Raw genomic sequence first — 27,808 nt, 5'->3', positions numbered from 1 at the left:
CCTGCTACCCTTGTGAATATGCAATATTTGAGGCTAAATTAACATTTTTGTTGCAAAAAGTAAAATGTTCATGTTTTCCTTCCACATTGCTTTAGTTACTGTGAAGCACCTGAAGGGTTAATAACCTTCTTGAATGTGGTTTTGAGTAGCCTGAGGGGTGCCGTTTTTGGAATGGTGTCACTTTTGGGTGTTTTGTGTCATGGAGACCTTTCAAAATCGCTTCAAATGTGATGTGGTCCCTAAAAAAAGTGGCTTTGTAAATTTTGTTGTAAAAATGAGAAATTGCTCATAAACTTTGAACCCCTATAACTTCCTTAAATTTTTTTTTTTTTCCCCAAAATTGTTCTGATGTAAAGTAGACATGTGGAAAATGTTATTTATTAATTATTTTGTGTCATATGTCTCGTTGGTTTTAGAGCATAAAAATTCAAAGTTTGAAAATTACAAAATTTTCAAAATTTTCGCGAAATTTCCGTTTTTTTCACAAAGAAACGCAAAAAATATCGGCCTAAATTTACCACTAACATGAAGCCCAATATGTCACGAAAAAACAATCTCAGAATCACCGGGATCCGCTGAAGCGTTCCAGAGTTATAACCTCATAAAGTGACACTGGTCAGAATTGCAAAAAATGGCCTGGTCTTTAGGGTCAAAATAGGCTTGGGGCTGAAGGGGTTAACTTTTATGTCAAGTTTTTTTGTTTTGTTTTTTTGTGCAACCATCATATGACTTAGTTTTCAGAATATCACTTGCACAACAGCAGAGCAGAAGTTTTTATATAGGAATCTTGTATACTCCCACATCACACATTGTAGTAATGTTTTACAGTGGATGTGGTGTGCCTTGGATCATGTGCCGTTCCCTTTCTTCTCCAAACTTTTTTCTTCCCATCATTCTGGTACAGGTTGATCTTTGTCTCATCTGTCCATAGAATACTTTTCCAGAACTGAGCTGGCTTCATGAGGTGTTTTTCAGCAAATTTAACTCTGGCCTGTCTATTTTTGGAATTGATGAATGGTTTGCATCTAGATGTGAACCCTTTGTATTTACTTTCATGGAGTCTTCTCTTTACTGTTGACTTAGAGACAGATACAGTTAGGTCCAGAAATATTTGGACAGTGACACAATTTTCGCGAGTTGGGCTCTGCATGCCACCACATTGGATTTGAAATGAAACCTCTACAACAGAATTCAAGTGCAGATTGTAACGTTTAATTTGAAGGTTTGAACAAAAATATCTGATAGAAATTGTAGGAATTGTACACATTTCTTTACAAACACTCCACATTTTAGGAGGTCAAAAGTAATTGGACAAATAAACCAAACCCAAACAAAATATTTTTATTTTCAATATTTTGTTGCGAATCCTTTGGAGGCAATCACTGCCTTAAGTCTGGAACCCATGGACATCACCAAACGCTGGGTTTCCTTCTTCTTAATGCTTTGCCAGGCCTTTACAGCCGCAGCCTTCAGGTCTTGCTTGTTTCTGGGTCTTTCCGTCTTAAGTCTGGATTTGAGCAAGTGAAATGCATGCTCAATTGGGTTAAGATCTGGTGATTGACTTGGCCATTGCAGAATGTTCCACTTTTTTGCACTCATGAACTCCTGGGTAGCTTTGGCTGTATGCTTGGGATCATTGTCCATCTGTACTATGAAGCGCCGTCCGATCAACTTTGTGGCATTTGGCTGAATCTGGGCTGAAAGTATGTCCCGGTACACTTCAGAATTCATCCGGCTACTCTTGTCTGCTGTTATGTCATCAATAAATACAAGTGACCCAGTGCCATTGAAAGCCATGCATGCCCATGCCATCACGTTGCCTCCACCATGTTTTACAGAGGATGTGGTGTGCCTTGGATCATGTGCCGTTCCCTTTCTTCTCCAAACTTTTTTCTTCCCATCATTCTGGTACAGGTTGATCTTTGTCTCATCTGTCCATAGAATACTTTTCCAGAACTGAGCTGGCTTCATGAGGTGTTTTTCAGCAAATTTAACTCTGGCCTGTCTATTTTTGGAATTGATGAATGGTTTGCATCTAGATGTGAACCCTTTGTATTTACTTTCATGGAGTCTTCTCTTTACTGTTGACTTAGAGACAGATACACCTACTTCACTGAGAGTGTTCTGGACTTCAGTTGATGTTGTGAACGGGTTCTTCTTCACCAAAGAAAGTATGCGTCGATCATCCACCACTGTTGTCATCCGTGGACGCCCAGGCCTTTTTGAGTTCCCAAGCTCACCAGTCAATTCCTTTTTTTTTCAGAATGTACTCGACTGCTGATTTTGCTACTCCAAGCATGTCTGCTATCTCTCTGATGGATTTTTTCTTTTTTTTCAGCCTCAGGATGTTCTGCTTCACCTCAATTGAGAATTCCTTAGACCGCATGTTGTCTGGTCACAGCAACAGCTTCCAAATGCAAAACCACACACCTGTAATCAACCCCAGACCTTTTAACTACTTCTTTGATTACAGGTTAATGAGGGAGACGCCTTCAGAGTTAATTGCAGCCCTTAGAGTCCCTTGTCCAATTACTTTTGGTCCCTTGAAAAAGAGGAGGCTATGCATTACAGAGCTATGATTCCTAAACCCTTTCTCCGATTTGGATGTGAAAACTCTCATATTGCAGCTGGGAGTGTGCACTTTCAGCCCATATTATATATATAATTGTATTTCTGAACATGTTTTTGTAAACAGCTAAAATAACAAAACTTGTGTCACTGTCCAAATATTTCTGGCCCTGACTGTATATATATATATATATATATATATATATATATATAAAATAATATAATGTGACGCCATGGCAAAACCAGGTAGTCCCACATAGGCCCAGTCGACTGACATACAGTGGACCTGAAACCCTAGTTATCCCCCTTAGGGCAAGAAAGGCACACCAGTGGGCGGGACCAGGCGGTAAGGAAACGCCCACCTAGGGGTCTAGACAGCCCGGGGCGGGAAAACAAACAGATTAGCTTTGAGTTCAAGTTAAGAGGAGTGTGAGCTGGAGCTAGGTGTAGCTCCAGCAGAGGAAGTTCAAGTTGAATGGTGCCAGGGTCGGAGCCCTAGTACCTTGGCTAGGTGGCAGACGGTGGTCTCCGTCAGCAGGAGACGGGACCGAAACCAGCGGCCTAGCTAATTAACCGATTGAGGGCAGATATACAGGTCCTGTCCCAACCAAAGTCCCAAAAGCAGACAACCACCCACAGAAAGGGAGATAGGGCAACCGCCAGGGTCTATAGATCCCACGGGTCAGCATCAGCGGGCACGGCTCTTTAGGCACACAGAAAGCCGGGAGCGGACTCCTGAGTTCCAAACCAGGCAGCCCACAATACACAAAAACAGTGCAGAGGAAAGGACAGCGACCACCAGCCCGGATGGGCGGACCAGAGTACAACCGGCCGCGGCGGCCGGCCACCAGCACCTTGGTTTACCAAAAGACTCGCATGATTCATTCAATTGTGAGTAACCAACTATCCCCTGGTCCATCTGGGCGTGCAAGCCCCTACCATCGCCATACCCTGCACAGACACACTGGGCCCCGGGGCAACCATCCCTACCCACGGAGGGGTTAACATCCGGCTGCCCTTACATCTCCCCCGGGTATCCCACAACAGCAGCGGTGGTGTCCCACTTCACCACACACCGTGGGTGGCGTCACAGACATTCTACATTCAATCCTGTACAAATACGTCCCCCCTTTTATTCGGAGTGTCCGCGCAACCCCCAGGTCCGGGGAACCTCTTGAGCCGTACCGTAGGCCCCGGATCCAAGCAGCGCCGGCTGCTGGCACGGGGGCGGCACACCCCAAAACTTGGCGTCACGAACAGGATTCAAACCCATCTACCTACCTGGTGGACGTGCGCCTTGAATTGGACAGTCAGCGGTGATCCGCTGAGAAATTTTCAGAAGTCGCCATTTTTGCCGCCATTTTTAGGCGCGAAAAACTGCAGCCCAGCGTCTTCTCCCCGAGAAAGGGCGCAAAGCTGAAGCCCCGCCCCTTGGGAACACGGCCGGAAGTTAAACCCCGAGGCCGTAAAACGAAACTAATTAGCAGCACAAGGGAGTGCTTGCAAAAGACCAAGGGGGGGGGGCAGGTGAAGAATCTGCAGCATGTGACCCGAGCGGTTAAAGGGCAGAAACGCCAGGACTCTGCCATCTTCTTGTTCCTGGATCCCGACAGAGGAAGATGGCCGAGCAGTCTGGCAAGTCCATCATGGAGAGATTTGTGCCCAAAACAGCCGACTGGGTGGAAAATAGAAAAAAAAAATTGAAGCAAAAAATGTGGTGACTCGTCTTCAGTGTGGCTCGGTCCCGGTGGCTTTTAAAGTGCTGCATGGTTTTCTCTGAAATACTACAGCATTTCTGGGTAAAGCTAGGTTCACATTTCCGTTGTTTTGCATCAGTCACATGCGTTGCTTGACGCTTTTGACTGATGCGTTGTTCAACGGGTGACAAGAATTGGAATTCATTGTCACGAGAAAGTGGATTCCGTTGTAAAACGAGTGACCGTTCACAATAGCCGGCCACCGACTTTTGAGAGCAATCAGATGATCTCCCGGCGGCCGGCTAATGAAAGCGATCAGCTGATCTACCGGCCACCGGCTTTTGACAGCGATCAGCTGATCTCCCGGCCGCCAGCTTCTGTGAGCGATCAGCTGATCTCCCGGCCGCCGGCTTTTGAGAGTGATCAGCTGATGTCACAGCCGCCGGCTTCTGTGAGCGATCAGCTGATCTGAACGCTCTCAAAAGTCGGCGGCCGGGAGATCAGCTGATCGCTCACAGAAGGCGGCTGCCGGGCGATCATCTGATCGTTCGGCCGCCGAGAGAGAGCATGCGCAGCAAAATCAAAAGGATTCCGCTGCTCAAAAAACGCTACATGCTGCGTTCCTGCCGCCCGACGGTCAGTCGTTCCACGGCATCAGTCACAATCTGCTGCTCATACAAGTCTATGGAAAACAACGGAATCCGCCAAACGGATTGCATTGTTTATCAGAGCGGCGGATTGAGACTGATCATAAACAACAGAAATGTGAACCTAGCCTTACACATACGTGACTGAAGTCATACTACCAGTGCTTGTTACACGTTGTGGTTCCCTTTAAGATCCCATAGGTGCCATTCATGTAAAGTGGTTGATCATTATCCTTTTACTTTTGAGGAGCAGTATAACTCTGAGCATGTTCTGCAGATCCTTTGGCATGCTAGGAGTTAAAGTTCACAGGAGTGGGACAGTGCTTTTATTTACAGTACTTTTTTTGTTATTAGTACTTAATTCTTACTTCCTAGTAGCTTCTCCTCTTCTCTGTGTGCTTACATTAATGACTTCTCCCTGGCCCTGCTAGACAGGAAGAAGAGAGCGGTTTCCCATCCAGATCAGGAGCTGCAGTGACCTAGTGAAGAGGCAGGGTCTGGGGACTGCGCGCTGTGCTGCGCTGCTCTATTCTTGCCTCTTCATTACATCACTACAGATCGTGATCTGGACGGGAGACCCCCACTTCCTCCTGTCCAGCGCGGCGGCGACAGTGATTTCAGCAAGGCCAGGCAGAAAGCATTAAAGTGAGCCCAAGACTGATGTTGTCTTGTGAGTTGGCTGCTGAATACAATTTGCACAGCTGCAGTGCTAACAGAACTACCGCCATGGGCAGCCTGCCTCTTGTTAACCCAAAATGAATATTCACTGCTCCCCACGCCCATAATCCTGCCCACCTCTCGGCACCAGCTTCTTTGTCAAGAGGCAGGCAGGATTATGGGTGTGGGGAGCAGTGAATATTCATTTTCTTAAATTGCGGGCACACGTGTTTGCCCTAGCCGCCGGCTTCCTGCAGGCGACCCCCGCTAAACTGCCACCGCATGTTCCATTATTTACAACTTTTTTGGCTCAATTTCCAGCATAAACTAATGTAAACTGATTGATACATGCAGGCCTTTGTCTTTACAAATCTTTTACATATACATTATCAGGATACCTAACTGCTATATGTTATCTTACATTACTCTGTTCCCTCCATCTTCTCCACATCTAATATGTCTGTGAGAAAGATAAAAACATAATTTTTACCGCAGCTTGTACAAATTGATTCAGATCTGATAGAAGTATTTTAGGAACTTTTGTTTGTCATGAAAGATGCTACATCTTTTGTTACATTTTTCTTTGCTCTCACATTTTATTCCCAGCGGGGGAGTGATCACAGTTACTGCGTGTTGACAATACATGAAAAAAGAAATACATTGACAACTATTGAATGTATCAATACAAGTAGGAGAAATATTTGGCTGCTGAGCAGGTTCATCCACGTGGCCTTGATTCTCAGCATTCTGCAGTGTTGTTATATTCACACATAATATAATAGTGACAATAGACATGTACTGTAATATTATCAGTGTAAACTAACCTAATTAATATGCACCGGTCAGCTGTGACATGAAAATAGCTGACCAGGGAAGTAAATAACATTGATTATCTCATTACACTGACACCTGTCAAGGGATCGGATCAGTTACACAAGTGAACATTCTGTTCTTGAAGATGATGTGTTGAAAGCAAAAAAAATCAGTTGATGTAAGATGTGTCCAAACCATGATGGCCATGGGCGTTATTGCAATAGGTGCAGGGTTTGCAATTGCACCCAGGCCCTGGAGCCTAGGAGGCCCAAAAAGTCCCTTTAGCTTATATATGATAAGAGCAATACTATTAAAGACTTGCAAAAATTGGGGGATCCGTTGGAGTTTTTGCATTGCAGCCCACAAGCTTCAAGTTACGACACTGGTGATCTGGTGATGGCTGGATTACATTTCCAAAAAATCAGATCTTGTTTCTGGTATGCAGCGGTGGTTAGCAACTACTAAAAGTGAACTGAGAATGGCCAATTTGTAACAAGGCCATTGTTATGGGCACCCAAAGCATAGAACTAGTTTAGTGAATCATGTTTCTCCTTATATTTGTCACAGGGGATGGGATGACTGGACAGAGGTACCTAGGCTGGCTCTCAGACTGAGGACCCTGCGCTGTCCTTTAGCTCAGAGGAACACTTGATGGTATCCAGGTCTGAGTTGCCAGCTTGACCCTAACTCTTGTCTGAGCCCTAGTGTAATTCCCCTGGCCCTCCTCCACCCAAGGGGTGAGCCGGGACCGTAGTCACAAACCCCACAACTAAACACAGGCCGGGGAAAAAATAAAGCTCGTGCATGCGGCAATCGAACAAAAAGGAGCGACAGTATGTGCACAGGGGTAAATTACATAAAAAGGGAGGAAATAGACAACCGGGAAATGTCAACACCGCACAGTAAGCACACCACAGTTCACCAAAATTGGATCACAACAATAAAACTGGAATCGCTGCACAAGCTAGAGCTATAATCGTCACTGAGCCCCATGATCAAATATCTTAAATAGGAAGGAGATAGCTGTGATTGGTAATTGGTAACCTGAGCTTCTATCAGAGTTCCCCACGTCAGCAGCAATTAATTCCTGCAGGACTGAGGAACAGAGCACATGAAACAGCCAACGCCCAGCTCTGGCTGAAATACTGGTAGACATCAGGTTGCTTGTCAGACTCTGCAGTATGAACAGAGCCTGATACTGCCGTGGCACCTAGTGAATTTAGAACCGAACATCGCAGGACAATATTATATCAACTGTCGACACGTCCAGGGAGATGAGATGCCACCAGGATTCACTAAAGGAAGCAGGAAAGCCCATGAGGCAGTGTGACGTTCTGGCCAATTTTTGTTCCTGGTATTTATTTGGATATTGCTTTGACATTTTTATTTGCTGACATATATAATTTCCCCCATTGTAATATGTTTCCCAGGGACACAGTGTTTCAGTTTCCTTAATATAGCATCATTATTGGTCTTATTGAAGGATTTTCACACTATATTTCCTACAGGCTTTGGGGTTCAGAGGGATATAGACAGAAAAAGGCACAATGGTAAGTCCGGTTGTGTGTGTGTGTGTGTGTGTGTGTGTGTGTGTGTGTGTGTGTGTGTGTGTGTGTGTGTGTGTGTGTGTGTGTGTGTGTGTGTGTGTGTATATATATATATATATATATATATATATATACACAGTATTTTTTTTATATATATATATATATATAAAAATAAATATATATATATATAAATATATATATAAATATATATATATATATAAATATATATATAAATATATATATATAAATATATATATATATATATATATAAATATATATATAAATATATATATATATATATGACTCCAGCTTGACTCCAGCTCTTTGTTGCACCGACCCAAAGACTCCCAAAAATCTAATTACAACAGAACAGTTCATTCATTGGAAGTGACATGCTAATGACCCCCTGCTGCGAGCGTCAGCCGAGGGTCATCCGAGTATGATGCGACCTTGCGATCGTATCACAGCTGCTGACAAGAGGTAGGGAGCACTTACTCCCCATCTCCTCTGCTGCCTCTCTCTGCGTACATCGCACTGCAGTTGGATTACATGCGAGTGCAGTGCGATTTTTCACACGCTCAAATAGACTTGTATGGGGTGCGTGAGCCGAGAATCGCTGCCAAACGCAGCATGCTACAATTCATTCCGCATGCCGCTATGGCATGAGATATCAATTGCAGATGGATACTATCCCATAGTTTTGCATGAGAGTGAGAGCAATCTCATGTTTTATTAGATTGTACTCGTCCATGCAAAATGCAAGTGGAACCAAACCTTAACGCCGAGGATCATAAAGCAATGTGAGTAGTAACTGTTCGTACCTGGTTCTCATTTCCACCTATTGCAGAATAAATATTAATACGTCGTGAGATTATACATAAAACAATACACCTTTTACAAACTTTGCTATCATGCCTATGAGTCATTATACCTCCAATCATAAAAGCCTGATATGCAAAGAAAAACACTGGTATTCTACCTGCAATGACGTATGTAAGGTTCACAGTTGCTATACCCCAGCCATACTCAGATCAGTCTTTCATGCACTTAGCCAAATACTTACTAGAGATGAGCAAGAAATAATTGTATATGTAAGATGCTATAAACAGGCGTTTGCAATCAACCAATGTATTACTTATTTATTGATATTACTTATCATCATGTACATTGTGTCAACAATTTCAGTTTTTGCCGTCTTCAAGATAGAGATATGCCACTTTTGATTTCAGGGTGCCTCTTAAGCGGGCTTTACACGCTGCGACATCGCTAATGCGGAGTCGTTGGGGTCACGGATTTTGTGACGCACATCCGGCCGCATTAGCGATGCCGTTGCGTGTGACACTGATAAGCGATTTTGCATCGTTGCAAAAACGTGCAAAATCGCTAATCGGCGACACGGGGGTCCATTCTCAATTATCGTTACTGCAGCAGTAACGAAGTTGTTCCTCGTTCCTGTGGCAGCACACATCGCTGCGTGTGACGCCGCAGGAGCGAGGAAGCTCTCCTTACCTGCCTCCCGGCCGCTATGAGGAAGGAAGGAGGTGGGCGGGATGTTACGTCCCGCTCATCTCCGCCCCTCCGCTACTATTGGGCGGCGGTTCAGTGACGCTTCAGTGACGTCGCTGTGACGCCACACGGACCGCCCCCTTAGAAAGGAGGCGGTTCGCCCGTCACAGCGACGTCGCCGGACAGGTAAGTATGTGTGACGGCTGTTGTGCGGCACGGGCAGCGATTTGCCCGTGTCGCGCAACAGATGGGGGCGGGTACCCACACTAGCGATATCGGGACCGATATCGCAGTGTGTAAAGTAGCCTTGAGCCAATCAGCATGGGAAGCACTTTATTTAAAGGGGTTGGCCAGTACTTTTTTAATATCTAACTACTATAGTAGCCACGGCCTGGTACTGTAGAGAAACCCTTAATTAAAAGAATAGAGGGCGGATCTGTAGTACCCAGCCACGGCCACTACACTTTTTATGGAGCTGCTGTCTGCTGTGTTCCGGCAGCATCCAAGAACTTCGAGCCGCTGCCGGTAACAGCTGGCCGGGTGTTGTGTCCCCACTGATCACATCTAAAAGATAGTCCATCAATAAAAAGTAGTGACAAAACCTCTTTAATATACGTGGTGCATATTGAGTTGCTTCCATTATTGAGAATGTAGTCTTGAATTATTATTAATACTTTTGGACCACTAGGAAATATTTATACATTCATTTTCCTATAGATTAGAATGATAGCTTCTAAAAATATGTAAAATTGCTTTGACTTTGATGTGGAGGCACCTCATGTCCACTATCCGTATGTATATGTATATCACATGTGATCCTATTATCTATTAACCACTGTGGAGTGGAGTGAAAAGAGTGGCTCTTATTGTGGTGGACTCATCTGTGTATACTGTGTAATTCCATAACTTGGCAGGGGTCAAAGAAATCGAACCCACAGTAGTCATGTCCTAACCATTTATACCACCAATATCTTTAATAAGACAAACCCTTTAAGGCCTCTTTCACACGTATGTGCCTCCGGTACGTGTTTGGCAGTTTTCTCACGTACCGGAGACACGTACACACGTAGACCTAGGTATTCCTATGGCTTTGGACACACGTAAGTATATGCGCACGGAACGTGTGTCCGTTCCGTACTTACGTGTGTCCGTGTGGATCTCACGCCGACATGTCCGTTTTCTCTCCGGCATCATGGGTGTCACACGGAACGCAGACGTGTCACACGTAATGCAAACGGACCACACGGATGTGTTCCGTGTGACACGCACCGGAGAGAAGACATGTGTCTGTGAGAAAAAAACCCAAAAACTTTACTCCCCTTCTCCTGCCCTCCTGTCTCTGCCGCTGCTGTCACTTGCTGCTGACCGCCGCGCATTATGCTCATTGAATATTCACTTCACTGCGGCCTGAAGCAGCAGCAGCGGGGAGTCGGCAGGACTGGAGACCGAAGATCAGCACCACGGACAGCGACACCAGGAACAGGTGAGTAGAAAGTTTCCGTCCTCTGTGTGTTATCACAGATAACACACGGAGAACACACGTGTGCCATACACACGGCACACCGAGGGCAATATACACCTTTGACACGTCCGTGAAAAATGTGCGTGATTTTCATGGAAGTGTAACAGAGGCCTAAAGTACCATTCCAACATTTTGTGTTCAAAGCAGGAGTGGTGTTTAAAATCGAAGTCCCTGCCCCCGTCTTGTACTTACTTTCCAACATTTTCACCTTTTTTCGTCACCGCTCCTGTCCTGCGGCAGCATTTTTGCCTTTAACTTTTTTTTCAACTTTTTATTTTTGAATTTTTTTTTTAAATATTTTACAACCAAAAAACAGTTATACAAGTGCCTTTAACGTTTTACTGGCCGGAAGTCTGAAGTTACATACACTCAGTGCATCTCTATGAGAGCCAAAACGAGGCTCTCAAAGACTTGTTTTGAGTTGTGACCTCCGGCTCTATGAAACACTGGAGCTACCGGCAAGTCACAAATCGCCATAGACCATCCCGAGCAGCGGGGATAGAAAATGAAAGAGCCAGAAGGGGCAGGGGATTTAGATTTAAAGTGAACTTTTCAGAATGAGAAGTTCTGGGTGCATATTTCTAATCCCTGCCTAACTGTTCCTGTATCTAGTAGTATGCATAAAGAGATCCTTAGAAAAAGTATTTCTAAAGATCCTTTATGATATGCTAATGAGGCCAGGGACTAGTCGCAGGGGTGTTATTTCCCCCCACTAGTCCCCCTTCTTAGCATGTTAACACACCCACAAGGGCGTACTAACATGCTATTCAATGCCCATTGCTCAGCATCATCGGGGGTGATGTGCGTACCTGTGACCGTTGTCACCACCTCAAATGCCGGGTTTAGGCTCAGTGCGCATGATTAAAATGTCCCGCACTTCTGGTCTTGCGCACTAGACATCTCTGAAGCTAGAATGTGTACACCCGGCTTCATAGTGTGCATGGCCGGAAGTGCGGGGCATTCTGATCTTGCACACTGACCCTAAGCCCGGCGTTTTGAAGTGGTGACAACGGACACAGATACGTCACCGCTGATGACGCTGGGCAATGGGCATTGAATAGCATGTTAGCATGTCCCTGGGGGCATATGTGGCGCCCCTGAGGCTTCAGCCGCCACAGGGTACTGCATCTCTTTTAAGATGTAGTACTCATCCTGGGTAAGGAGAGGTTAATCGCTTCGCTAGTGATTCTCATATTCACACACCACTAGTGAGTGCAGGAAACATGCGCAACCCGATCCATATTCCACCTACACCGGGATAGGAGGGACCCCGACCAGACAGCACTCACAATGGGAACACCGGCGGTGACCTCGAATTGCTCGGGATCGGCTGGAACCCATCACATTGGTGTCCGGTACTTCTGAAGCGGCAACCGAGTTACTTAAAGAACTGTGAGTAAAACACCTGGCACGCACAGAGACTGTGTCCGCCTGTCATTTCTGACTTCCACCATTATTACTCCCCTCATCATCTGCCCCGGGGCCCATTCTACCTGTGGGGAGCAGAAACACCTTAGCTGCTACTACCATCCGCCCCGGAGGACAGCGACAGCAGCGGCGGCTAATTCCCTGGCCGCATACCGCAGGTGGCATCACGAAATCAACCTCCACCATCATCCATCACCACCCCTCTCCCTCCGTGTACACCTCGGGTTCACAAAACCAGGCAGGGCCACTGGTGACATCCCTCTGATCCTCACCGGTCTGTTGACGAGTATTTCCCCTCGACCCCCTGGGGTGCTACACATACTAACATGCTAAGAGGGTGGAATAGTCGGGGGAACTAATGCCTTCGGGACTAGCCCCTGCGCTCATTAGCATATTGTGACGCCCTGGGCAAGCCAGGGGTCACAGGTCACAACATCACCACACACCCCACATTCCCTGCAAGAACACCGTAGTCAGAACACAAACCCTTGTTGCCCTCCCCCAGGGGCTGGTGATCACACCAGGGGGTGGAGCCAGGCGGTTGGTCTCCACCCACCGAGGAGTTCACAGTCCTGGCGGCGGGAAAACGTGAGACTTGGAGTTTGAGTGTTGAGTTGAGAGGAGTGAAGAGCAGTGAAGTGGCAGTAGAGCAACAAAAAACTGACGGAGAGCGTCCGGGTGTGTGCCCCGGACGAGACAGCAAGGTTGACAGACGGCGGTGACAGTCTGCAGTGGAGGCTGATCGGAGTTGCCGAAAGGACCGTGGACGGGTGGTGGCCCGGCGGTACCGGAGCGGTACACAAAGTGAGGCCAGAACCATTGGCAGGGGCTTTTCGGATCCCGGCAAGGCTTGGAGTCGCCGTACAATTTGCCAAATCCGTCAGTGAAGGGGACCTCCTGGGTCTCTAAACAGCAAAGTCCCGATTGAAGGCAAAGGTCCAACTGTGAGAGAGGGACACCGCCACCGCCAAGGCACCAGTACCTCAGGGCCAGCGCCTGCGGGCAAAGAGGGTCTCCTCCGGCCCATATCCAAGCCGGGGAGCGGGTTACCGGTGGGAACCCATCGTTACCAACAACCGTATTTAGGTGCAGGGAAGAGATAGTCACCGCTAACTTGCAGGGAACATCGACACCGCAGCCGTCCGAGGGACCCGTCCAACCAGCTGCTTGTTTACCGTGAACTGTGTCATCATCCTTGGGCTGAGTGAGTACCTCCGTGCCGTGCGGCACAGCGCTGCCCCTGCGTCCCTGCACCTCAACAGGCCCCCATAACCCGCCTGTCAACTACCCCCATCACCGGGCCCCGGGACAACCAACCCCCTACCCACGGAGAGGAGAAATAACAACAAAGCTGCTCCCTGTCACCGCCCCCGGGATCCCCATACAGAGCAGCGGTGGTGTCCACACAATCACCACAACCGTGGGTGGTGTCACGGACATTAGATAGTCAGCAAAGCAAAGGTACTAAACAATTGTGGTCACAATTAAAATGTAACTTTTAATATTGAAATTTTAAAAGAATTTTTCTTATACCACACAACATAAATGGTTGTAAAACCAACCAACTAATTGGAGCTAGTGTTTAGGCTCCTATCATTACCCAGTTAAGGACACTGTATAACCGGTAGTAGTAGTCCTACCGGAATAACACCCGTTGAGACAAAAGAAAACGTTGTCCCATCATAGCACCTTCTCATTATAGTAAACATCATAGCACCTTCTCATTATAGTGATTCTTATGTGACAAGTTTTTAGCCCAGATGATGGTTGGGGGGACGCAAACTGTTTATGCGTCTCCGGTTCCATTATAACTATGGGCGTTCTATGTACACTGTGACAGCGGTCCTGGTGACCGGTCATGTGATTCGGAGATGGGCGGTGCCCTGGTGACGTTCTGATTCGTTGCTGTGTCGTGCGCCCGGATGTGCGCTGGGTAATTCCGCGCACTTCCGGCTGCTTGGGTGACGCCAGCTTGTTGTCACATGGGCGGATCACGTGACCGCTATGTGTGCCGGGTAATTCTATGTAGTTCCGGTCACACGGCACTACGAGTATTAATGAGACTGGCGTTGCCAGCATGCTGTCAGGCGCCCAGATGTACGCCGAAGAAAAATTCTTTTAAAATTTCAATATTAAAAGTTACATTTTAATTGTGACCACAATTGTTTAGTACCTTTGCTTTGCTGACTATCTGATTTATTGGTAAGCAACGACACATCCTTATCCTTGTCACGGACATTAATCAAATCCCCCACCAACAACCAGCCCCCTTTCACTCACGGGCGATGAGCGCCGCTCGAGTCCCCGGGATCCGGCCCATCGCTCGAGCCACCGAGCAGCAGCGGCCGCAGCAGCAGCGGCAGCCGGACCCGAGCAGTGGGAGAGCGCAGCGTCCCCTCCTCCGCCCGCGACAATATCATAAAGGATCTTTAGAAATACTTTTTCTCTTTATGTATACTACACTAGATGCTGAGACAGGCAGGGATTAGCAATATGCACCCAGAACTGCTCGTGGTTCTGGGTGCATATTGGACCTGACAGGATCCCTTTAAAGCACCATTCCAGCACTACAGTATATAAAAAAAAATAATTGCCGGAGTGGTGCTTTAAGAGGATGTTTTAGTTACCTTTTGTGTGAAGTGCGCCTGTCATTCTGTACTTTATAACAGCATACATGCACGGCTTTTATTAGGAGCCTGTCCTCTCTATATGATACTACATCTGTTCTAACCGCAGAATTCTTTGCTGATTATGCAGTATAATTTTGCTGACATTTTTCCTGCTTTCGTATTTCCAGAAACCTCCAGACTCTTGTTTAGGCTATGTGCGCACACTGAGTATTTGGTTGCAGAAATTTCTGCACTAAATCTGCATCTATTTGCAGAAAATATACATGTTTTTGATGTGAGTTTTCCATGCGTTTTCTATGCATTATGGGGTGGAAAAACACTGCAAAAATGAAAAGAAATTAAGATTCTGCAGATTTATTTCTGCACCAAATCTGCAAGGGAAAAAGCAACATGTGCACAAAATGTCAGGGTTCACATTGACTTTGCTGGCATAAGGATTTGCATGCAATTTTGTGACAAAACTACACTAAAAATGCGATAAAAACACACTGTGCACATACCCTTTTTTCAGGTTGTTTTGCATAGTAGTTCAATCCCATTCACATGGGTAAGAATGATGAGGTTTCTTCTAATGAGAAGCAGAACAAGTTCTTCTAAACTTAGAAAGTAATTTCCATTGTAATAATAATAATAGATTCCCTCCCTGGTGTTCCATGGATTTATGATGACATTCAGATTATACTTTGAGCCAAATGTTGTTTCCAGACTAGACCACATTTATCAGCATCACGTATTATGGCTTTAGTAAGTTATGCATTACTTTTTCAACAAAGAGAGCCGACTAACAAGTTATACAAGTTAAAGGGAATCTGTCAGTAGGATCGATCATCCTAAACCATCTGGAAGAGCATGCAGGTCATAAGAAGCTGAATAAAATGACGCCTTGATATTGCAATCCGATGTCTTATTCCAGTGCAATCCATGTTGTTCTTGTATGTAAATGATCTGTTAATATCTATTGTCCAGACAACGATCTCCCTGAGAATCTGCCTCCAGAGATTATTGTAAATGAAATTAGGCATTACCAGTGTGAGACATGTAATGACTGACAGTCTTTCTCTCCAGATCTAGATGTCTCTTAGGAAGCTGAATAAAATGACACCTTGTTATCTGTGATCCAATGTCTTATTCCAGAGTAATCCACATTGTTCTTATATGTAAATGAGCTGTTAAGATCTATTGGCCAGACACTGATCTACCAGAGAATCTGCCTCCAGAGATTATTGTAAATGAAAGAAGGCATTACCAGTGTGAGACATATAATGACTGACAGTCTTTCTCTCCAGAACTACATGTCTTACACTGGTAACGCCTCCTTTCATTTAAAATTGGTTCTTGGAGTAGATTCTCAAGGAGATCACTGTCACATCCCTAGAAGTTATATTTAAGAAAACATGGATTTCTCATGAATAACACATCGGATCACAGATATCAAGGTGTTATTGTAATCCTCTTCCTGTGACTTACAAGACGGTTTAGGAGGGCTGATCCTACTGAAAGATTGCCTTTAAGGCACATTTACGCTAGTCGAATGCTTCTGTCATTAGCAACCCATCTCTCACGTTAATTGTGTTATATGTTATGTAGGCTGAGTGACCGAATGTTGTGTCCAAAACCGCTCATTCAAAGGGAATGAAATTGTTTATATGAGCAAAATAAATCTTATTAATCTTTCAAAAGCAGTGTAATGTAAATGGAGATTGGACCGGCAAAAAGGAGGAGTGGAAATTCAGGTCCTAAATAGGTACGGCTGGTAGAAAATTGGTTGATCATGTTCTGCGGCAATTGTTAAATTTGATTAGTTTTTCGATGTTTGTAGATATTTCTTATTGGATTTTGAACATTGAAGACACCCACACTTCAGATTATCTGTCTGTGTGAACACAGCACAATGTTACAATGTAATAATCACTATTTAACCATTTAATTTATGATTCTAGTCCTGTATAAACACTTGTCTGAGATTGGTTACTGGTAGTGAGTTATGATTGTAGTGTTCATCGCTTAAATGATTATGTGCTTGAGTAGTAATGATTTTTATTTCTACAGCACCAACATATTCCGCAGCGCTTTACAATTCAGAGGGGACATGTACAGACAATATGAGACATTACAGAGTAACACAATTCAACAGATACTAAGAGGAGTGAGGGCCGAGCTCGCAAGCTTACAGTCTACTCTGTGTGTAGAATTATTATGCAAATGAGTATTTTGATCACATGACACTTTTTATACATGTTGTCCTATTCCAAGCTGTATAGGCTTGAGAGCCAACTACCAATTAAGTAAATCAGGTGAAGTGCATCTCTGTAATGAGAAGGGGTGCGGTGTAATGACATCAACACCCTATATAAGGTGTACTAAATTATTAGGCAAATTCCTTTCCTTTGGCAAAATGGGTCAGAAGAGAGATTTGACGGGCTCTAAAAAGTCCAAAATTGTGAGATGTCTTGCAGAGAGATGCAGATAGCCAACAGGGTTGGAAGAAGCGTGTTGGGCAAAAAAGGCGCAAAATAACTGCCCATGAATTGAGGAAAATCAAGTGTGAAGCTGCCAAGATGCCATTTGCCACCAGTTTGACCATATTTCAGAGCTGCAAGGTTACTGGAGTATCAAAAAGCACCAGGTGTGCCATACTCAGGGACATGGCCAAGGTAAGGAAGGCTGAAAAACCACCACCTTTGAACAAGAAACATGAGATAAAACGTCAAGACTGGGCCAAGAAATATCTTAAGACTGATTTTTCAAAGGTTTTATGGACTGATGAAATGAGAGTGACTCTTGATGGGCCAGATGCATGGGCCAGAGGCTGGATCAGTAAAGGGCAGAGAGCTCCCCTCCGACTAAGATGCCAGCAAGGTGGAGGTGGGGTACTGGTATGGGCTGGTATCATCAAAGATGAACTTGTGGGATCTTTTCGGGTTGAGGATGGAGTGAAGCTCAACTCCCAGACCTACTGCCAGTTTCTGGAAGACAACTTCTTCAAGCAGTGGTACAGGAAGAAGTCGGTATCGTTCAAGAAAAACATGACTTTCCTGCAGGACAATGCTCCATCACATGCATCCAACTACTCCACAGCGTGGCTGGCCAATAAAGGTCTAAAAGATGAAAAAATAATGACATGGCCCCCTTGTTCACCTGATCTGAACCCCATAGAGAACCTGTGGTCCCTCATAAAATGTAAGATCTACAGGGAGGGAAAACAGTACACCTCTCAGAACAGTGTCTGGGAGGCTGTGTTGGCTGCTGCATGCAATGTTGATCGTAAACAGATCAAACAACTGACAGAATCTATGGATGGTAGGCTGTTGAGTGTCATCATAAAGAAAGATCACTAATTTTTTAGGGTTTTGTTTTTGCATGTCAGAAATGTTTATTTCTAAATTTTGTGCAGTTATATTGGTTTACCTGGTGAAAATAAACAAGTGAGATGGGAATATATTTGGTTTTTATTAAGTTGCCTAATAACTCTGCACAGTAATAGTTACCTGCACAAGCAGATATCCTCCTAAGATAGCCAAATCTAAAAAAAGCGCACTCCAACTTCCAAAAATATTAAGCTTTGATATTTATGAGTCTTTTCGGTTGATTGAGAACATAGTTGTTGATCAATAATAAAAAGATCCTCTAAAATACAAGTTGCCTAATAATTCTGCACACAGTTTATGAGGAAATAGGGGTGGCACAAGAGGTAAATGGTAAAAAAGTGCTTGTATTGTCTGGTCCAGCCATCATCATAATAAATAGGGTATTAAAATAGTGCTGCATGAACCGGTCACCAGCCAGTATGTGTACAAGTACAGGAACATAGGGCTATTAAGTGCATGGAGCATGTAAACAGGTGATAAAAAGGACCAGATACGGAAGAAAAATTTGTAAGGACAAAACAGTAATAGTTAGATAAGTGAGGTGAGGTGATAGGCCAGTCTAAAGAAATGCATTTTTAAGGCACGCTTAAAACTGGGGGTATTGGGAATTAATCGAATTGTCCTGGGTAATGCATTCTAGAGAATTGGCACCACTCATGGGAAGTCTTGTAGACGAGAGTGGGATGTTCGGATTATTGAGGATGTTACTCTTGGTTATTAATAGAATAGAGGGCATGGGTAGGCTGATAGACAGAGATGAGGGAGGAGGTATAGGGCAGTGCAGAACTGTGGAGCGCTTTGTGGGTGAGAATGATAAGTGTATATTGGACTCTGTCGGGCATGTGCAACCAGTGCAATGACTGGCACAAAGTGGAGGCACCAGTGTACCATTTGGAAAGGAATATTATCCTGGCTGCTTTATTCAGGATACACTGGAGGGGGGAGTGTTTATTAAGAGGTAGAACGATTAGTAGAGTGTAAAATGAACCCTTAAAGAAAACTTGTCAGCAGGGCTTTGTAATGTAAAGTAAACACATGGCTGTAATGGTGCTGTAATAACATTGATACCTTAGGTGAAGAAATCCGCTTTGTGATTCTTTTTTAATAACCATTAAAATGTTTTCTGTTAATTAGATTTCAGTTCACAGGGTACCGGGTCTTCTCCTCCCTGTCTGTAGATGACCTGCCTCCTGTGTTTGAAATCTTAGTAATGACCGGTCATTCACAGACTGGATGCAGGCGGAGAGGTGGGGAATCACAGAAAGGGAGGAGAAGACCCAGTGTAGAGTCCGGCCCCTGTGCACCAAAATCTAATTAGTAGATAACTTTAAATGGTGATTTAAGAAGAACAACAATGTCGATTTATTCATCAAAGATACAAATTTTATCTGTATAACGTCAACTACAGCCATGTCTTTACTTCATATTATAAAATTGTCCTGAAAGGATTTTTTTAAGGTGTCTGTCAGTAAATTTGCGTGTATTCAGTGCAAAGATATATCTGCACCCAGTGTCATAACTAGAGTTTGATGGGCCCCGGTGCAAAGTCTGGACCGGGCCCCCCCCCCCTCCACTGACACTCGGGGTACGGGATAATGGCACTCAGGGTACAGGATAATGACGCTGACACTTGGCTCTTTCCCTAAGTACCTAGGTTTCCCATCATTTGAAATCCTCTATCAGCACTCAGCTTTCCTATGTTCTGATATCCATCTTGTCCTCGGCACTCAGCTTTCCCATGCTCTGCTAAACAGCTTTCCCTCAGCACTCAGTTTTCGCATACAAGAGCATGGGAAAGCTGGGTGCTGAGAGAAGATGTATAGCAGAGCATGGGAAATCTGGGTGCTGAGGGAAGGAGCCTTTTTCCCTCAGCACAAAAAATTACCATCCCATGCTTGTGTCTTTGTCCCCCCTCGTATATAGTTCTTCAAATACAATAATGGCCCCCACATAGCCTTCCATATAGTATAAAGGGTCTAACATAACCTTTCTTATATTAGAATGCAACCCCATAATCCTCAATGTATTATAATGTATTTCCCATAGTTCTCCATGTATAAAGTAGCCCTCATAACCCTCCAATTATTATAATGCAACTCCCATAGTTTTCCATGTATTATAATTCAACCCACAGAACTTCATATATTATACTACACCACATAGTCCTCCATATATTATAATGCACCCCCATAGTCCATGTATAAGGTAGGCCCCATAGTCCTTCATAGTCCTATATGTATTATAATGAAGCCCCATAGAACTTCATATTGCATTATGCAGCCCCATAGTCCTCCATGTATAATTCAGCCCTATAGTCCATGTATAAGGTGTCCATCATATTACATTATGCAGCCCAATAGACCTTCATGTGTAGTGCAGCCCCATAGACATCCATGTGTAGTGCAGCCCCCTCGACCTCTATGTGTAATGCAGCCCCATAGACCTCTATGTGTAATGCAGCCCAATATACCTCTATGTGTAATGTAGCCCCATCCATAGACCTCCATGTATAATGCTGCCCCATAGATCTTTATGTATAATGCAGCCCCCATAGGCTGCTGGCTATCATGTACTCACTGATTAAAAAAAACAAACAATAAGTCCTCACCTCTCCTCATTCCCATGCTGCTCCGTCCTCACCTCTCTCCTCGTTCCCTTGCAGCTCCGGTCACTGTCCTCCCGCCCTGCGCTCTGCACTGCAGTCGCAGTGGTGACGTCACCGTCCTCGGCTGCACTGTGACAGGGGCAGGCACAGGGGGAGAATGGTAGAGCATGGAGCAAAGCGCTCCATGCTTTACCATTGGTGTATGCAATGACGGGTGAGGGGGGGCCTGATGCCGCCAGTGACACCGGGCCCCCTGACTCATATAGTGGCCGCTTGGCCTGCCACAGAACAGCGCAGCTCCTCTCTCATAGAGAGCTCCTCTCATAGAGAGGAGCTGGCTGCTGATCTGCAGGCCGGGCCCCTAAGCCTGGGGCCCGGTCACGATGGCGACCCCTGTGACCGCAGTAGTTATGCCCCTGTCTGCACCATATCAGGTCTATAAGTGGTCACGAAGAATCATTTTTCATACACCGGGTGCAGACTTATTAGGCAAGTTGTTTTTCAGCGGATTTTTTTTTTTATTGATCAGCAACTATGTTCTCAATCATCCCAAAAGACTCATAAATATCAAAGCTTAATATTTTTGGAAGTTGGAGTGGTTTTTTTTTTAGATTTGGCTATCTTAGTAGGATATCTGTTTGTGCAGGTAACTATTACTGTGCAGAATTATTAGACAACTAATAAAAACCAAATATATTCCCATCTCACTTGTTTATTTTCACCAGGTAAACCAATATAACTACACAATATTTAGAAATAAACATTTCTGACATGCAAAAACAAAACCCAAAAACATTAGTGACCAATATAGCCACCTTTCTTTATGATGACACTCAACAGCCTACCATTTATAGATTCTGTCAGTTGCCTGATCTGTTTACGATCAACATTGCGTGCAGCAGCCAACACAGACTTCCAGACACTGTTCCGAGAGGTGTACTGTTTTCCCTTCCTATAGATCTTACATTTTATGAGGGACCACAGGTTCTCTATGGGGTTCAGATCAGGTGAACAAGGGGGCCATGTCATTATTTTTTCATCTTTTAGACCTTTACTGGCCAGCCATGATGTGGAGTAGTTGGATGCATGTGATGGAGCATTGTCCTGCATGAAAATCATGTTTTTCTTGAACGATACAGACTTCTTCCTGTACCACTGCTTGAAGAAGTTGTCTTCCAGAAACTGACAGTAGGTCTGGGAGTTGAGCTTCACTCCATCCTCAACCCGAAATGTCCCACAAGTTCATCTTTGATGATACCAGCCCATACCAGTACCCCACCTCCACCTTGCTGGCGTCTGAGTTGGAGTGATGCTCTCTGCTCTATACTGATCCAGCCTCTGGCCCATCCATCTGGCCCATCAAGAGTCACTCTCATTTCATCAGTCCCTAAGACCTTAGAAAAATCAGTCTTAAGATGGCCCAGTCTTGACGTTTTATCTCATGTTTCTTGTTCAAAGGTGGTGATTTTTCAGCCTTCCTTACCTTGGCCATGTCCCTGAGTATGGCACACCTTGTGCTTTTTGATACTCCAGTAACGTTGCAGCTCTGAAATATGGCCAAACTGGTGGCAAATGGCATCTTGGCAGCTTCACGCTTGATTTTCCTCAATTCATGGACAGTTATTTTGCGCCTTTTTTGCCCATCACGCTTCTTGAGACCCTGTTGGCTATTTGCCATGAAACGCTTGATTGTTCGGTCATCAAACTTCAAAAGTTTGGCAATTTCAAGACTGCTGCATCCCTCTGCAAGACATCTCACAATTTTGGACTTTTCAGAGCCCGTCAAATCTCTTTTCTGACCCATTTTGCCAAAGGAAAGGAAGTTGCCTAATAATTAACCCCTTCAGCCCCGGGGCACTTTCCGTTTTTGCGTTTTTGTTTTTTGCTCCCCTTCTTCCGAGAGCCGTAACTTTTTTTATTTTTCCGTCAATCTTGCCTTTTGAGGGCTTGTTTTTTGCGGGACAAGTTGTACTTTTAAATGAAACCATAAGTTTTACCATATGGTGTACTGGAAAACAGCAAAAAAATTCCAAGTGTGGAAAAACTGCAAAAAAAGTGTGATGACACAATAGTTTTTGGGATGTTTTATTCACGGTGTTCACTATATGGTAAAACTGATGTGTGGGTATGATGCCTGAGGTTGGTGCGAGTTTGTAGACACCAAACATGTATAGGTTTACTTGTATCTAAGGGGTTAAACATTTTTCACAAGTTTGTCCAATAAAAGTGGCGCACATTTTGCGCCATATTCTGAAACACGTAATGTTCTCATTTTTTGGGATCTATGGCTCAGTGACAGCTTATTTTTTGCGTCTCGAGCTGTCGTAATGGTACCATTTTTGCGCAGATGCTACGTTTTGATCGCCTGTTATTGAATTTTGCGTAAAACTTGCGGTAACCAAAAAACGTAATTTTGGCGTTTGGTAAACGGCGTAGTGGCAAAAAAATTCCAATCAGATTAATTGATTTTATATTTTGATAGATCGGGCATTTCTGAACGCGGCGATACCAAATATCTGTATATTTATTTATTTTTTAACCCTTTAATTTTCAATGGGGGAAAGGGGGGTGATTTGAACTTTTAGGTTTTTTTAAAACTTTTTTTTACTCTTTTTTTTATTTTACTAGTCCCCCTAGGGGGCTATAGCGATCAGCAATCCGATCGCTCTTATCTATCTGCTGATCACAGCTATACAGCTGTAAACAGCAGATTCAGTCACTTTCTTTTTCTCTCTGCTCGCGGCCGAGGGAAAACGAAAGTGAAACTTCACAGCTGCAGGCGTCATCACATGACCCCTTGCTACGATGGCAACCACCGAAAGTCACGTGATCACGCACGTGACTTCTGGTGGGGGCGGTGGTAAGTAAAAAACATGGCCACGCGCATTTAGATCTTGCTGCCAGACTTTGGCAGCGAGATTTAAGGGGTTAATGGCCGCGGGTGGAAGCGATTCCACCCGCGGCTAGCAGGCACACATGTCAGCTGTTGAAAACAAGCTGATATGTGTGCCGACCGCCGGCGCCTGCCCGCGGCAGGGGACGGGGCTTAACAGGACACGCTCCATGACGGATATATCCGTCCATGGTCGTGAAGGGGTTAAGCACACCTTCTATAGGGTGTAGATGTCATTACACCACACCCCTCTTCATTACAGAGATGCACATCACCTGATTTACTTAATTGGTAGTTGGCTCTCAAGCCTATACAGCTTGGAGTAGGACAACATGTATAAAAAGTGTCATGTGATCAAAATACTCATTTGCCTAATAATTCTGCACACAGTGTAGGTCATGACCAATATGATATTACTAATATCTCATTGTCATTTTCTGATCCCAAGGATAATTGAATATCTGCAGCGTTAGAGAAATATATTGAGAATTGTGCACATTTCATAGCTTGCAGATGTGACGTTACTATTCTCGAGAAGCGATGGCACATGAACAGTTATGGACTCAGTAGCGTAGCTAGCGGGGGGGGGGGCAGAGGGTGCCCCCGCCCCGGGCCCCATGCTCAGAGGGGGCCCACCCGGAGCTGCGATACCATTAACTATATCAGCGTGCACAGCGCGCCGATATAGTTAACCTCTGCGGCAGTGCGGAGGAGACATGATCTCCCTGCGCTGCTGCGGATGACAGAGCACACGCAGGACACAAAGTCCCAGCGTGGTGACGTCATCCCTCAGCGCCGAGCGGGGGGGGAGGCAATTTCCCCCCAGGCTGCTCTCCCAGCTATTGTTGAGGGCCGGCCACGGGCCGCCTGCTGCATAATGTCATTATAACACACATGGCCGCGCAGAGTGAATTGCGCGCGGCCGTGTCTCTTGTACTATGATGTGGCTGGCCACACTGACAGGCGCAGACAGTGCTGACCGCCGCATAGTACAGGAGACCCGGCCGCTGGCATGCACAGTGCGCGGCGACGTGCGTTATAATGACATCATGCAGCGCGCGCTGTCTCCATCCAGTGTTGTGGCTGCATCCCAGTGATTAGAAGCTGACTGGGTAGTGGGCGTGACCGGCTTTGTTAGTGGGCGTGGCCATGTTTCCTCCCGTCCACTATAATCATGTAGGCTTCGCCCCAACTCTCCCCCTGCGCCCCCCTGCACCACCCATCTGGAGGTCTTACCTCGGTCCCCGCTTCTATCATAAAGAACTCCAGGACACCTGGAGTTTCTTTCTGTCATCACCTGCGTTGCTGAGGCCCCGCCCCTTCTGATCACATGGGCGTGTCGTCACCACAGGTCCTTTAGTTTAGAGGGATTTACCATGGCATGAAACAAGTCTGTGGCTGCACGAGAGAGAAGAAGTGTCCCCAATCATCAAAAGTAAAAAGCACCCCCAGTATGTGTCTGTGTGTATAGGATTGTGTCTGTCTTTTGTGTATGATTATTTGTATGTGAATGTTTTCAAATATGTATACACTTCTATGTGACTATATCTGTGTATGTGTCAGTATATATGTGTGTGTATATGGCTTTATGCAGGTGTCTGTATGTGTATACGGTTGTACGCAGGTGTCTGTATGTGTATACGGCTGTACGCAGATGTCTGTATGTGTATACGGCTGTATGCAGATGTCTGTATGTGTATACGGCTGTACGCAGATGTCTGTATGTGTATACGGCTGTACGCAGATGTCTGTATGTGTATACGGCTGTACGCAGATGTCTGTATGTGTATACGGCTGTACGCAGATGTCTGTATGTGTATACGGCTGTATGCAGGTGTCTATATGTGTATACGGCTGTACGCAGGTGTCTGTATGTGTATACGGCTGTACGCAGATGTCTGTATGTGTATACGGCTGTATGCAGGTGTCTGTATGTGTATACGGCTGTACGCATATGTCTGTATGTGTATACGGCTGTACGCAGGTGTCTGTATGTGTATACGGCTGTATGCAGGTGTCTGTATGTGTATACGGCTGTACACAGATGTCTGTATGTGTATACGGCTGTACGCAGGTGTCTGTATGTGTATACGGCTGTATGCAGGTGTCTGTATGTGTATACGGCTGTACGCAGATGTCTGTATGTGTATACGGCTGTACGCAGGTGTCTGTATGTGTATACGGCTGTACGCAGATGTCTGTATGTGTATATGTGAAGCCCCTCCAGTGTTGTGTCGGTGCATTACCTTCAGGGACTCCACTCGGCTGGATCTTGTCACAGGTAGGAGATCTTCTTTTAGGATTGTCGTGACGCCACTCTCAGAATTGCGGTCAGTGGGGACCGCCACTGCAGGTTAAGGGATGCCTGGGGCTGATGGTGGGTGCAGCCAGTTGTAATAGCCTCCTGAGAGTGAGGCAAGCCCCAGGGCCCTGTGTAGGTGTGTAGAACCACAAGGCGCAGAATAACTCCACACAAGCAGAATGTCTTTCAGGGGTTTTACTCACTGTTGATGGCAGGGTGAGTAACCCGGGCGTAGCTGGGATGAACCAGGCTGGAACCAGGTATCCTTCAGGCTGACTGATGAGGGTGGCTACCGACTCGCCTTCCTTAGCCCTTCTGTGGTTTGTGGTAACCCCGACTTTTAGTCCCTATGGGGGTCACCCAGGGAAGTAGCTGCTCCCCTCGTTTGTTTGCCGTTTGCTTGTCGCCTGGACCAGATCACTCCAGCTGCTTGCCTCCTGTGAACTATGGGCCCTAACTGTGGCTACGTGGCTGCGGCTTTTGTGGTGTTGTGGCGTGGGCTTTAAGGGCCCCACACCGGCAGGTTTAGCAAGGAAAGGTGGATCTATCCCCGCACCGGGATCTGCCGCCCGTTTGGGCCTGGTACTCCCTGACAGTCTCCTTACTTTCCACTACACTGCTCTCTCTCCAGCTGTGTGTGGTGTTCGGGCAGCACTACCAGGTGACCGTTCTCCCCCGTCGGTAGTCACTGCGCGGACGCTGTTAGACTGCAACAGCTCCAGGGTCTGCTTCTGCTCTTCCTGAGCTGCTGCACTAAACTGGCTCACTCGTGGGACCTGCACTGCTGCTCCTGTCTGAGCTCCACTTCCATGCTCCTCACTCCTCCACACTCTGCTTCAGACTCTTTACTCCTCCTTCTCTTTTCCCCTTGTGCCTGCCTACGCCACCTAGCAACCAGGCTCTCTACCACACCCCTTGAGTGGAGATGGAGGCTTCGCCCCCTCCACTCCTCAAGTGGAGGTGAAGGCTTTGCCCCCTCCTGGGATCCCCAGGGGTCCTCCCAAAGGTACATGTGTGAGACCTGATCACTATGCGCCTGTGTAGTCACACCTCGGTCAGCCTTCTGGATTACCTGTATTGTACTGTCCCCAGCATGGGTGCAGTACTCAGTGGTGCCTGACCAGGTCAGGGGCGCCACATTCCCCCTTAGTTATCACCAGCACGTCCTCGGGCTGCAAGACAACATTTTAAAATGCATAAAACAGTAAAACATGGTAAAACTTTTAAAACCACCAGGTACCATACATCACCACCCTCCACCCACAAGTCCGTTAACCCACCCTAAACCCTCTCACGTTGGCCGCGCCTTCAGCCACTTCTGGCAGGATGTAGAGGCGGCTTTCATGGGCTGGTGGTCTTCAGGGCATACCTGGCCTGGTGAAGCCGCGCCTTCAGCCACTTCTGGCAGGATGTAGAGGCGGCCTCCACAGTTGGTGCTGACCAGGTACCCTCTTTGTGGTGGAGAGCCAGGCCCCATAAACAGGCGTGCTCCCTGGTTGCAGGCGAGCCAAGGCCCCATAAACGGACGTGCTCCCTGGTTGCAGGCGAGCCAAGCCCTTAAACAGGCTGGCTCTGGTGGTGGTACCTCTGGGGTAACTATTTACACTGCGAGAGTTTGTGGCTAT

General features: G+C 45.9%; 1 long non-coding RNA gene across 1 annotated transcript in view; it reads left to right on the top strand.

Annotated features, from left to right (window-relative positions):
- Positions 1-7,505: 7,505 nt before the first annotated feature.
- Positions 7,506-27,808, top strand: part of LOC142250530 (uncharacterized) — a 39,105-nt gene continuing 18,802 nt past the window's right edge. The window contains exon 1 of the long non-coding RNA XR_012725210.1: positions 7,506-7,736. This is a non-coding gene — a long non-coding RNA (uncharacterized LOC142250530). The remainder of the gene's footprint in view (positions 7,737-27,808) is intronic.

Source organism: Anomaloglossus baeobatrachus, chromosome 9, assembly GCF_048569485.1.
Source record: "Anomaloglossus baeobatrachus isolate aAnoBae1 chromosome 9, aAnoBae1.hap1, whole genome shotgun sequence".
Classification (NCBI taxonomy): Eukaryota; Metazoa; Chordata; class Amphibia; order Anura; family Aromobatidae; genus Anomaloglossus; species Anomaloglossus baeobatrachus.
This window is presented reverse-complemented; position numbering and strand designations above follow the sequence as displayed.